The sequence below is a fragment of the Ambystoma mexicanum genome, chromosome 12 (genome assembly GCF_040938575.1).
Source record: "Ambystoma mexicanum isolate Mex_15411 chromosome 12, UKY_AmexF1_1, whole genome shotgun sequence".
NCBI lineage: Eukaryota > Metazoa > Chordata > Amphibia > Caudata > Ambystomatidae > Ambystoma > Ambystoma mexicanum.
Genome location: NC_090936.1, coordinates 538,898,127 through 538,910,927, shown reverse-complemented (window position 1 = coordinate 538,910,927; position 12,801 = coordinate 538,898,127). Strand labels below are relative to the sequence as shown.

General features: G+C 44.7%; 1 protein-coding gene across 1 annotated transcript in view; it reads right to left on the bottom strand.

The window, feature by feature from the left end:
- The window catches only part of LOC138513756 (acyl-coenzyme A amino acid N-acyltransferase 1-like), a 115,765-nt gene extending 104,687 nt beyond the window's left edge, over window positions 1-11,078 (bottom strand). The window contains exon 1 of the mRNA XM_069628845.1: window positions 10,855-11,078. The gene's annotated coding sequence lies outside the window, so the exon portion shown is untranslated. The remainder of the gene's footprint in view (window positions 1-10,854) is intronic.
- Between the last annotated feature and the right edge of the window lie 1,723 nt (window positions 11,079-12,801).

The window sequence follows — 12,801 nt, the reverse complement described above, 5'->3', positions numbered from 1 at the left end:
TATTACGGATGTCTGTGTAACTGATGTTTGTGAGTAAATTATGAATGCAATGCTGCTGCCTGTTCGAAGTTTGGGAAGCTTGCACTGCTTCTGCTTGTAGCATACCTGTTCCTTGGGTGAAGGCTACTTGCCCTGCTGCTGCTTGTATCGGCTGCCAGTGGTTTTAGATGTGGGTGCATAGTTCGGCTGACCCTACCCAGTCCTGCCCGCCCCCTGCGTGCACACCCTGGCAACGTGAGATTACGGTGTACAGTCCACAGCTACTAGCCCTGTTGCGGGGGACGGGGTGCGCGTGACTCGTCATGAAGGGCTTCGGCAACCTCCAGACCGGGAGACAACCCCCTCTTCCCTGCCATGAGGAATCCTGCCTTTCTTGAGGAAGAAAAGGATCCCTGAGAGGGAGCCACCCAGGAGATATGTACGTGCCCCCGAGGGACAACCGCAGCTGGCATTACAAGAAGGCTATCACCCAAGCAAAGGCCAAATATTTTGAATGCAGGATCCCAGAGGCCAAATCTAATACAAAAGAAATCTTCACCATCTCCAGGGAGCTAGAGACTCCTACACCCGCCCCCCAGAACTTCACCAAAGATAAAGCCTGGTGCGATGAAATACAAACGGCTATGCGAACCAAATTGAGCTCTCTCCAAGTTAAAATACTAGCTACTAAACAAGCGCTACCCAATACTCACACCCCTACCCCCCATGCCCCAGACCCTCCCAACCCCTTCTCATTCAAAGCCATACAGGAGCAAGACATCAACCTAATGAGGAATATCAAACCCTCCAATTGCAAAGGTTATGCCTGCCCAGCCACCATCATTAAAGACTGTACCGAAACCCTAGCACCATTTCTAACAGCCTTTGTCAATGCCTCCTTTGCCACAGGGAAAGTCCCTCACTCCCTCAAGGAAGCCTGGGTCCACCCTCTTTTAAAAAAAAAAATCACCCTCGATGCTACCTCTCCTAATAACTACAGACCCACCACCACTGTCCCATTCCTACTCAAAATACTGGACAAAGCAGCCTACCTGCAGGTTCAGCACGTCATTGAAGAAAACAAACTCTTAGGACTTCGCCAATCTGGTTTCCTCCCGAGACACGGGACCGAGACCGCCCTACTTGATCTAAGAAAAACAGAGGGACGATGCACGAGACCTGGGAAAACCAGCCCTTCTCCTACTCCTTGACCTCTCTGCTGCATTCGATCTCGTAGATCACGATGTCCTATACCACCATCTCTCCTTCACTGCTAGATTCTCCCCTGACGCCAAAGCTTGGGTCATCTCCTTCCTACAAGACAGGACTATGCAAGTATTCTCTGACCTGGCTTCTGCCTCGCCCACCATTATAGAAGTGATTTAAAGTGAAATGGATGTACAGTGTGGAGTTTGGAAAGATGCAGCATGAAGGGAATTGCATCATTTTGAAACTTTTACCCCTTCTCCCCACTTCCCATCCCCTCCATCCTTCCCCCCTTCCTCCTGCTGACCTCAAATGAGACATTGAAAACACCAGCTGGCGCAGGAGGCCACCAGGGGGCTGCCCCCCTTCCCAACCCCTCCCTCCTTCCCCATTCCTCCCGCTGACCTCAATTCATATATCGAAACCTTCCTACCGACCACCTCTCCCTTCCCCCCTCTCCCCATCCTTTTAAGTAAATAGTTCTGCTTACTGTATCACTGGTTTGCTTCATGTTTGTAAATATGCTTCTTTCACTATTGTACCTTGTTATACTGTAAAGCCCTTTGGTTTAAAACTCTGTAACTATTAACTATAACTATTAACTTTATAACTATAACTATTGTTAGTACATTAAGAGATCCATAGACCCGCTTAACAGTAGAATGCTACCAGGGTAGCTCAGCGGGTTGATAGACCATTGCTGAGATGTTATATATTCAAAACCTGTTAATCTTGTGGCTTTTTGAAGGTCTTATTAAAAAAAAAAAACAAGTGCTATAAAATTATTAAATGTGTTTAGCCAGGGGATGTGATTGGTTGCTTATTTTTAGGGCGGATGTGAGGGGTAGTTCTGCCTCTGTAGTAAAAATCAAAGGTTGGCACCCATGAACCCACTCTCTAATTTACTAACAACTGTCAGCACAACAGAAGCATTTATTTGTGAGTAACGAGTTTGAGAAGCATAACATCTTTATAAATATAACCTGTAATAAAAAAAACAAAGCAAAGAGCACACAAATTACAGATTATTGGTGTGAAAGCCTGACCAAAAAAAAGAAAACATTTCAAAAGGTACTAATGAATGCAAGCAGCATTTTTGAGTTTGGAAATTACTTTGTTTTCTATGAAAGTGTAAAATGCACATTTGGAAAACAATAGTGTGCCCAGCATGAACAATGCCTGCATTCAACAGTGATGCCCCCCAACCCTCCACCCCCTCAGTGATATGTATGGCCCATTGATCCCTGTGGTGTCCCTTTCAGGACAGAAGAAAAAAAAGGGCTGAGCAAATAGAGCCAGGAAACGCGCAAGTGATGTCTGGGGAAAGGAGGACAGTGCAGGTTAGTTCAGCTAGCCGCCAGCTTCCCTCTGTGAAGCTGTTGGCTCGGTAAAAGCCTTGTCAGGGCTGAGGCAGGACGGGTCTCGAGATCCGGCCAGACATACGATGCCGGATCTCGGACCCGGCAAGAGCCAGCCCATTGACCAGCACTGGTCACAGTGTCTTTGACCATCTGTGAACCTGGCAATGGTGTGGGGTGCATTTAAAGGCCCCAAACAGAAGTTCCTTTCATCTGAACGGCAGGCATTTAAACACTGCAACCAAAATGGCCTGGCTTTTGCTTTTATTTTCACATAAATGGCAGCCATTTAAACACTGCAACAAAAACAGCCTGGCTTTTGCTTTTGTTTCATGTAAAGTTAAAGAGACTGTGGAAAGGGGCCTACCTTTCATTATTAATGGACAAGCAACAGTTTATTTCACAAAAGGAGGAATCAAAGAATCATGTGACATGGAAAAGAGGATGTTTCAACATTGAAAGCAAAAATGGCCTGCACACGTGTTTGCACATAAAAAACGGATTTAAAAAACCACAATGAGAAAAACATATCACTGCTCACAGAAACATGTCAGGAAAGCAAAACATGATGTTTGGGCGGGCCAAAGCAATGTTTATTATGTTTCAACCACAAAACTCCAGTGACATTTGAAGGGACACTTGGGGCCTAATTCACAGAGCGTTTTCCAATGGAGTTTTGCCATTATAACATACTTATGTGAATTAGGCCCTCAGTCTTCAGTAAAAACCTGTTTCTGGATGGGTACAAAACTTCACAAAGGAAAGCCCCACTTCCTGTTGGATGTTACATCTCCAATTTAATAACCCCGCAATAAAATTTGGTGCCGCTGAAGGCGTCAAAAGTCATTATCCTCCAGATCTGCTGACTAGGAAAGCAGGGACTTCAAAAGAAAGCCATCCTTGGCTGGAGCATGACTAAAAGGTGTGAATCCTTATTGCACCCACTGCACAGAGTACACACTAACTTCAAAGAGACTCATTAAAACCTCTGGTCACAGGCTGGCCCAGGGGAACAGATGGCTGTGTGGGATGAAGCAGCCATCCCATTTGTTGAAGAGGGACACCCACAATTGATTTAAACGACTATTTTCATTTTAGGCATTTTGCGCAGCAATGTGGATGGAGTTCATTTTTATACCATTTTTCATGTAATTTCCAGGTGGATTTGGGGATATAAAATGCATCTACCTGTGACTCGGGGAACTGTAATGGCCAGTTAGACTAGGTTTCTGGCTGTTCGGAACATGTAACGAATGTGAGAGTTGGTGAAAAGGTGGAAAGTGAAATTAGGGATATGCTTGATAACTTAGATATTCTTAACTGTTGTACATTTTATGAAAACGACAAAAATGTGACACAGGGCCATGCTCCATAATACAGATTTGGCGGTCGGTTTATGTAATTCCCCATGATCATCTAAAACAGAAAATATCTTTAGTATGGCAGTTGCTAGTAAAATTATTAAGTGATACATAACTAGTTTTTGCCAAAAACTTGAAAGGAGAACAAAGGATGATGACAAATGGGAAAAGGACAGATGTTGCTCCAAACCCGTAAACCAATCCTGACTGGGGGCGGAGAGAGAGGGTAACTGTCCAATCCTAGTGGCAGGGATTATTGCAGGGCACTTCCCCTAGATTGTAAAATGAGTGATGTCATTACTGCTATATAAGGGGGACTGCATTAGGACAGGGGACACACAAAAACCAAGGAGACAGAAAAAGGAGGATGGAGAGAAGGCTGCTGAAACTTACCATCTTTGAGAGTGGAGTGACCAGACTCCTGCCCTATCTTTCCAGAGTGTCCTGAGATGCAGCTGGCTTTCCTGAACCTTAAACAAAGGCTTGCTATGCAAGTAGCAATAACCCCAGCCCTACATTGCATAAGCATTTCATTCTTGTAGCATTGCATCCAATATTTCCCCATTAAAAATTCTCCATTGAAAACCCCAATTGCCAGTGCATTTTAGTCATCTCCCCATTGAAGAATCCTTTGTTTGTCTGTGTAGTTCAGTCATCTCCCCATAGAAGAATCTCTTGTTTGCCAATGTATATTAGCATAAGCCCATTGAAAAACGCCTCATTTTTTGGTGTAAATCCTTAGTATTTTTGTAAGTCAATTAATTCCCCATTGAATTTCACGGGATCGGGATTGGTGGAATTCGAAACCAGCAATCTTTTCCCCAGTGTTTTTGCTAATTGTTATAGTTATAAAGTGTTGCCCAAAATAATTAATCCCATTGTGATCTGAGAAACAAATGTGTCCCCATGTTTAAATTGTGCCCTCCTAAACGAATTTCCATCTGCAATTGTATTTTTCCCCTTGCTTTGCCATCCTAACTAAAACCAATTTTCATATTGCGAGTTACACCTTTTCCCAGAGCCTACATGTCGTTATTTGTAGCCCCAGTAAAAACGAATTGCATTTGCATTTTCTTTTACCTTGAATTTGTGCTCAACATCCATACAATTGATTTTCCTATTCTGTTCCCCTTTCCCTATTATGTGGTAAAAACGTCTTTTCCACTTGCCTTCCCTTTCCACTGCCCATGGGTTGCATATCCTACAAACAACGATGTTCTCCTTGTGTGTTGACTAGAATTTCCTAAAATTGTCTGTGTGCATTTTGAAAGTAAAAGTGAATCCTGGTACTGCATATTTTGAATTATCTCAGTGTACTGCTTCATCACAAAGGAATATTGCATTTGTGTTGCCACAACATCGGTGGTTATTCTAATTGGTTGATTTTGATTTCACAATTAAATCAAATTAATAAAATCTGGTTCCTAGTCCATTGTGACAAAGGGTGCTGGTGGAGGTTGGGTGTGAGACGGATTGGAGGCCTCCTTAAAAAAGAATCCATGTTATAGAAATAAAAAGCATTTGTATCGTGCGCCACATTCATTGTGAAGGAAGGAGATCCCTGACTTGCTTGTGCCATGTAATATATCGTGACACTGTCCTCGGCAGGTGAGTATCAAGCATTGCAAGAGTGTGGGGTAAGGGGCTGAGCCACGGAAAAAAAAAAGTCAGGTTACTTAAAATGCAGTGCACGCAATTCCATACGGTCTCATTCACGCCCCCAAACCAGCCACCCCAATCTACTTTTATGGTTACATTAGTGGCAGATGGTATTTTAACACAATAAAAAAAACTGCTTGATCATTACAGATGCAGGAAACTCCTCTATTAGAGCATGTCCAGGAGCTCTGTGGCAAAATACATGCAAAACTCAAAATGTGCATATGGCTTGCACCAACAGAAGTGACTTCAGAGAAAAGGACATTACAAGGAGCATCAGCATTGGTACTTGGAGGCACCATGGAAATGACTTTAGAATAGGTTGCCATAAGAAACCCAAGTGGCAAGTAGCTTTGTGGTGCAACATATCTAAATTGCACTATTATTATATATGGAGAGAGAAGGCTGACCACCATTAGACCATGTGACTACAGTGCAACTAATTTAAAAGAAAATGTCACTTTGAAATACAGCATTTAGCGTGAGAATCAATTTATACATATGATTCACTAAAAACCCATAATTGCAAGGTAACCAGGACTGTCTACATTATTATATAGGGAGCAACTGTATAGTCAATGGGCTTTCTTTGTTTATAATAGATGATATATTAACATAAGCTATGAAGTAAATCAGAATCACGTACAGAGCTGCAGATAAGGCACAGTGCAATTAAATGATTTGCCCAGGATCACACACTTTGGTTAAATGGCGAAACCGGGATGTGGATAATGTAAGCACCTGAGCACATGTTCCCAGGTACAGCTGATATACTACTTTATTAAGGTTTTGCTTTGCATTTCATGAGCTTAAATACTACTTTATGTAAAGTGATGCCTTGGAAGCAAACCACATAACATAATAAACTAGCCTTTCATAGTAAACTAACTATACACTACATACATGCTCGTAGAAATAAGTTGAGCAAGAGGAGTATGGCCTAAATTGTATTCTCCCCCGTCCTGCATTGAAAGTTCGCCTAACAAATGACCCTTCAGTTTTAAAGCAATAGTCTTCATTTCATAAAGCATGCAACATTATGTACACATATCACTCCCTCCCATTTCTAAAGAGACAAAAGTCCCCGCTAATAGTCCCCCCTGTCAGTGCCCAATGGCTCACATAGTAATGGCTGTTTACACAGAGCAACGTGACAGCCCTTCTGCTGCCCGGAGCTCCTTGGGACATAGTCCTGGCAGCGGAACACCGATCCCGTTTGGAAAGGGTCAGGTGCTCCACTGCCAGGACAATGTGGGTGCTGAGCAGAAATTGCTCAGCACACATTGCCCCGCCAGCGGGACACCTTTCCTGCTGGGCACCCTCTTTGAGGTGCCAAATTGGAGGTGCCACACCGACAAATGTCCAGCGGCTGCTCCCCACCCCCACTCGATATGCCACTAGTCCTTCGTGATCTAATGTGCTCTGTGCAAGCGCACTGTGCGCTCTGTGCAAGCGCACTGTGCACACAGGCTCTGTGTGCACAGTGCGCTCACACAGAGCATATTAGATCACGTGCGAGCACACTGTGCACTGTTTGACAGGGCTGGAGCGGAGGCAAGCCAGATCCCAAGATCCAGCTAGAGAACTGATACCGGATCTCGGATCCGGCGAGAGCCGGCCTATTAGGTGGAAATGGGATCCCCTCCCTGCTTGACAGTGTCAAGTCCCTGACCCTGTTACATAATAGAAATCTGTGTAAAAGTGACTGGGGTAAAAGGATTTCTGCCTCAGAGAGACGGGAGTTGGGATACACGAGCCACCGGAATCAACAGTAGCGCAGTGATCCGCCATGACAGAACCTATGTACACTCGTTAGTACATCCCTTTATTCTCAATGAGGAAGTCTAGCGCAGCAGCAAGAAGTCAGCAGCCCCAGCCTTTTGAACACAACTAGGAACTCAGCAGCAATTCAGGCAATCCAATGAAAATATTGATTCCAAAAATGTAGACTGGATAAACCTGTATATTCTGTGATTACACAAGTAGACAATGACGGCAGACAAAGACCACCTGACCTAGGTGTTCTATTTCACCGACTGCTACACAACCATAGACACTTACTCCTCCATAATGCAAACCCTCCCTGTCTTTAAAACTACTATAATCAATAAATGGCTATTAGCAATATGCATGGTCCTTTTGATTGTGTGCCTCCTACACGTCGTATAAATCAACAATACTGTTCTTCACACGAAGCCAGAACAAACTTTCCAGCAACGAGCACGAATCAGTAGAATTTAGGGCGATTTGAAGGACAAACTATTAGACAAGTTCGTCTGAAGTTTATCTACAAGGGCTTTATACGATAATACGTGCAGAATAGATGTTACAAGTATCATTAGATTTGAGCGATGTAATAATTGAGCTGAGTCTTTTAGAAAGCCTGGGGATTCCTGGAGGAAGTTCGAGGCTCCATAAAAGAAAGGATTTGTTCAGAGAATCAACCACCTGAAAATAAATGCACGGGTCACTCACGAATAAGATCGAACCGACCCCCAAAAAATGTGGGTCCCGCAAACCAACTGTTCATACGTTCGTCCAAACTTAGCACATGATTGCATAACACATTCATAGGGGATCATCCGAGTTGGGCGGTAGGGGTTTAACGGCACCGGTAAGGATGCCGGTGCCGTTAAACCCCTTCCGCCGCATTACGAGGTCCCTTAGCGGGTCCCGCAAAGAACGCCTGGTCAGACCAGACTTTCTTAGCGGGCCCCGCTAGGGGACCAGGGCGCTAATAACGGGCCCGCAAATTAGCGCCTTCCCCATTCCCATTGAGCCCTATGGGGGCTCAAATGGGAATGGGGAATGTTATTCGGCATGGGGATTTACCGGGTCTGCATAGGTCGGAATGTCCCAGTAAGTCCCCATTCCGCCTACCCGGACCCGGACCCAAGTTTGGAGGCAGCCATGGTGCCTCCAAACTCCGAATGACCCCCATAGCGTCAGAGAGATGAGCAAACACCCGCCCATTATTGGTGAACATACCAACATGCGGGCTATTCGAGAGATCCAAACCTGTTGGGTCTGTCAAAATTGGTTTATTTCTTGCTTGCATTTTTGTGTTGGTTTACTGAAGGACACATTGCTTCTAGAATGCAGGCAGCACGTGCACATGCTGTCAATATGCACAAATGAACATCCCACAGCTTTACTCACATGGGCACTGTCGCCATGACCCGCGTCCATGTCACCACCACAGTACCAGAGGGTCACTACACTAATCACATGCGCCACAACAAGCTTTACCTCAGGCAAGATACAGTGTCCAGTAGAAATACCAGATGATGGAGGCGATGGCCTTCAGAAAAGTTAAGAGGGGATGGCATCGACAGACCCAATGCACGCAAAAAAATCAGATCTGCACGGTTGTACAACAGTGTAGACTAGACTGCAATACGCTATTACAGGCGACTTCGGATAAGGATTTTCATATCTAGGCTACTTCTGTTGTCAGAAAGTCACCAGTGAGAGACTATTTTGCAGAGGACTATTCTCTATGAAACACAGCACCATCGGTCATAATGAAGGACATGGCAAGTCACCAAGGCGATCTGTGCCCATCAGAGCAAGCTCACATGATTCTTTTGTAAGGTTGTGAAACTATCTTGCAGTATCCCTTTAAGAACAGATCTTTTTTCTCTGCAGTCTGCCTCATTTTCACCAGTTTCTTGTTAGTGACTTCTTCTCCCCTTTGCTAGCAATGCAATTGGATAGGACTTTTCACCTCTTTCCACCACTTAACAGGTGTACTTGTAGAGGCGCACATTCACCCCAGCCCAGTGGGTAACCTTTGCGCTATTGACATTGTTGTTTCCCAACTTAATGGTACTCACGTTATCGACCACGGAAGGATGAACGTCTGAGTGGATCTGCCAGGACTCGAACCTGGGACCAGGAGGTAAATAGCACTGACAAGCTCAATCATGTTGTTTGAACCCATTTCTTACTGGGTAGCTGCATATTGAATGACTTCGTGACCCAGCGCCCAGGTGAACAGGGCTCAATTCTGCTTCTCAACAAATCACATGGAAATGGAGTGAGCGGGAACGGTCGGGAGCAGCGTTCTACTACGTTTATATTTTACTGTTAACAGTTCCACTACTTTTTGCAACCATTTTCACCATTCCAGAACTGTTCTTTGTGAAGTTAAAGCACGTCTCCACTTTACCACCCAATAGCAGTTACAGCTAGACTGACATCTGTTTCACCTCAATTGGCCGTCAAGCAGCATGGCTACACACCTTGAAGCATGTGTTGCACGTTGCTCCCCGCCCAGCTCACAGTTCCACTATTTTTTGGTACACTTCTACCACTGGGAAGGGCACCGTCGCATTGGAACCCCAGCAAGGTCTCACGTTTAGCTCAGAGGTCAGCACAGTGATCTGCCTAGTCTAGTGCACCACACCGACTTCAGAGTCTATAAATATACTACACTGCCCACCCCCTTCCTTTTCTGTAATTCTTCTATGCTTTGTTCACTCTTTTCACTCACTTCTCCCTGCATTTGCTATCTACTTTCCTTGCTCGGCCCAGTGTTTTTCTGCATTGTTCTCTCTTCTTCTCCTTTCCCTTCCTTTTGCCCATTTCACTCCTTTGCCTGTTCCCTTTTTGGATCTCTGTTCTGCATTTGTCCTCTTATGGCCTTCTCTTTCAGCTCTCAATAATCTGTGCATTGTAGATACCCTGTAGCGCTCGTATATTATCAGCACCTGTATCTTTTTCTTCAATAGTGCACCTACCAGTCACTTCACATATTAACAGGGCAAGCAGTATAGCATTACACAGGTCTTATCCAGTAGTCACATGTGGAATTTCACAGCCTTACTGTTCATGGCCTGTAAGAATGTCATCGTATTTCCCCTTGTTCCCTCCCTTGCATTGAAGCGCTTTGAAACACATTGTGTATTGGCGCTATATAAATAAACTATCATATCAGTCGAGGTACAGGATAGCTTCGCATGTGGCAGTTCTAGCCGTGATGATGCCACAGGTTCGCCTATCTGTGCCAGACGCTGAATACATTTGCATGCAGTGGAGTTATACGTAATTTTACCGGGGGCGCAGGGGGGTTTGTCAGCCCCCAACTTTCATGGCACACAATTTTGTGCCCATGTATTTGGCTGGGGCACCTTTTCTTCAGGTGTCATGTCCCCCCCAACATTTTCAGAAAAGTTACTCCACTGCCAACACCCCTCCCCCTTTACAGTCCCTTATGTCCTGGCATGTCTGATAGTGGCTCTGTCCCCCATTCTTAACCCACATCACCCACCGCCTCCAAGATCGCTTACCTTCCTCCTCTCCTTAATCCAAATGCCCCAAAGACGCTCGCGGCCTGTTCTCCGATGCTTGCCTCTCCTCTCGTTCATCTGCTTTGAATAGCGCACCGGTCGGACTTTTCCCAGCTGCTGTCAATGACTTACCAGGTTAAAGGTAACGTGTAAAGGTCCCCTCATCCACATAGCAGTTTCTCGGAGCGCGTGTCAAGGACAGGGCTACACACCCGCGCCCAGCCTCTCCCTGCAGGGCGCTCCGTCAGTGCTGGCTGGCGAGGGGCCAATCACGCCACCACCTCAAGGCCATCATCCTATCAGAGCGGCTCAAGGTCTCTCTTTACGCAAATAAACTAAATCCCGCTCTGCAGAACCAGGAATGCAGGGGTGCAGCCTAGTCAATAATATTGCGGCAGGCCGAGGTAGGATCTGAGGTCTTCCCAGTAAGCTGTGTGATGTACTCACCTAAAAAGCAGAACACAGCAACTTGGCGACCAGCATTTTATTGTGTACTCTTAGCAGAAACAATAGCTATATGTTACTGTGACGGCTGCAACTTCTGATCTTTTTTTGTAATGCCTTACATTTCAGGATGTATATCAGTCTTAATCACATCCTTTATGTTGTTGACACAAAATGGACATGTGCGCTCTCAAACCACCACCCAACCATCGTATACTCTAATTACTAGCATTGACGTATCCGGGGTGCTCTTAATCTATGGGAAGAAAACCAGAGCTCAAAAGTGATGTAGCTATGAGGGACATGAGCCACTCCTGCCCGTGGATAGCACTATACAAATGGTCATTATCCGTCTGTACACTGCAACATTGCACTCTGTTAAGCCATGCATGAGCAAGTCTTTGTGAAGTTTTTACCTAAAAGGAATCGCGTCCAAGCAATACTTTGGTCAGATAAGGAACAATTTGGGCCTCATTAAGAGTTTGGTGGTGCAGTAAAAAAGTGGCAGTAATTCGGTTACCGCCACTTTTTGGGGAATTATTGTTTTCACCACTGACGAATCCAGAGTTTGGAGGAAAAGTCGAAGATTCTCCACCAGCAAGCTGCTGGTGTTAAATCCGCTAATTTTCTTTAAAAAAAAAATCAGTGAATTTACCGCAGCCGAATTATCATTTGTGGTAAATCCACCAAAATCCCCATAGAATCCGAGGGACTCCAGAAATGGGAAATTACACCAGCCTACCACCATTCGCTATCCCGTGGTAAGCCCACGGGACCGAGGGACGGTAATGGTAAACTATCTGGGCGGTAATTCAGTGGATTTACTGCCGAATTACAGTCAAACTCGTAATGATACAAAATTATATGAAGTCATTTTCCCCGAATTACATACGTTTCCACGTTGAGAAGCTAGCGGTTTAGGCCAGCTTTTCAGGTTCCATAGTTTGTAATTCAGGTAGTTGCCTCTGGAGGTCAATAGGAGTGTAGTGGCACAGTGAAAAAAGTGGGAGTAATGGAATTACTGTTGCTTTTACACACCACAAAACTACACGTTTGAAACTAGAGGTAATACCTCCATCAGTTATCTGGAGTCATTTACTCCACTTTACAACCAAAATATGGAGGAATTATTACAGCTGGAATTACCATGTACAGTAGTACCTTCAAGTCCCAAATTAGAGTCCTATGGGAGTCTAGGGTTGGGGGCTAACATCGCTTTTCCATTACTCGTAATCAGCAAATTTACCACTTATACAAGTAGCAGTGACACGAAACAGGTATGGCAGTGTTTCTGTGGGAAATATCTTCAAACTCGCACTCAGCCGCTACATCTTTTCCCATCACATATTTAGTTTTATGTGAATGTTCAATGCTTTCTGCACAGTTGTTTTCAAAAGATACACCTTGTGTTAAAAAAAAAAAAAAATCAGACCTGCAAAGCACCAACCCACATGGTAAATCAACCGGACAATGAAAGAAATATGATTGCCTCCGAAAACGCAT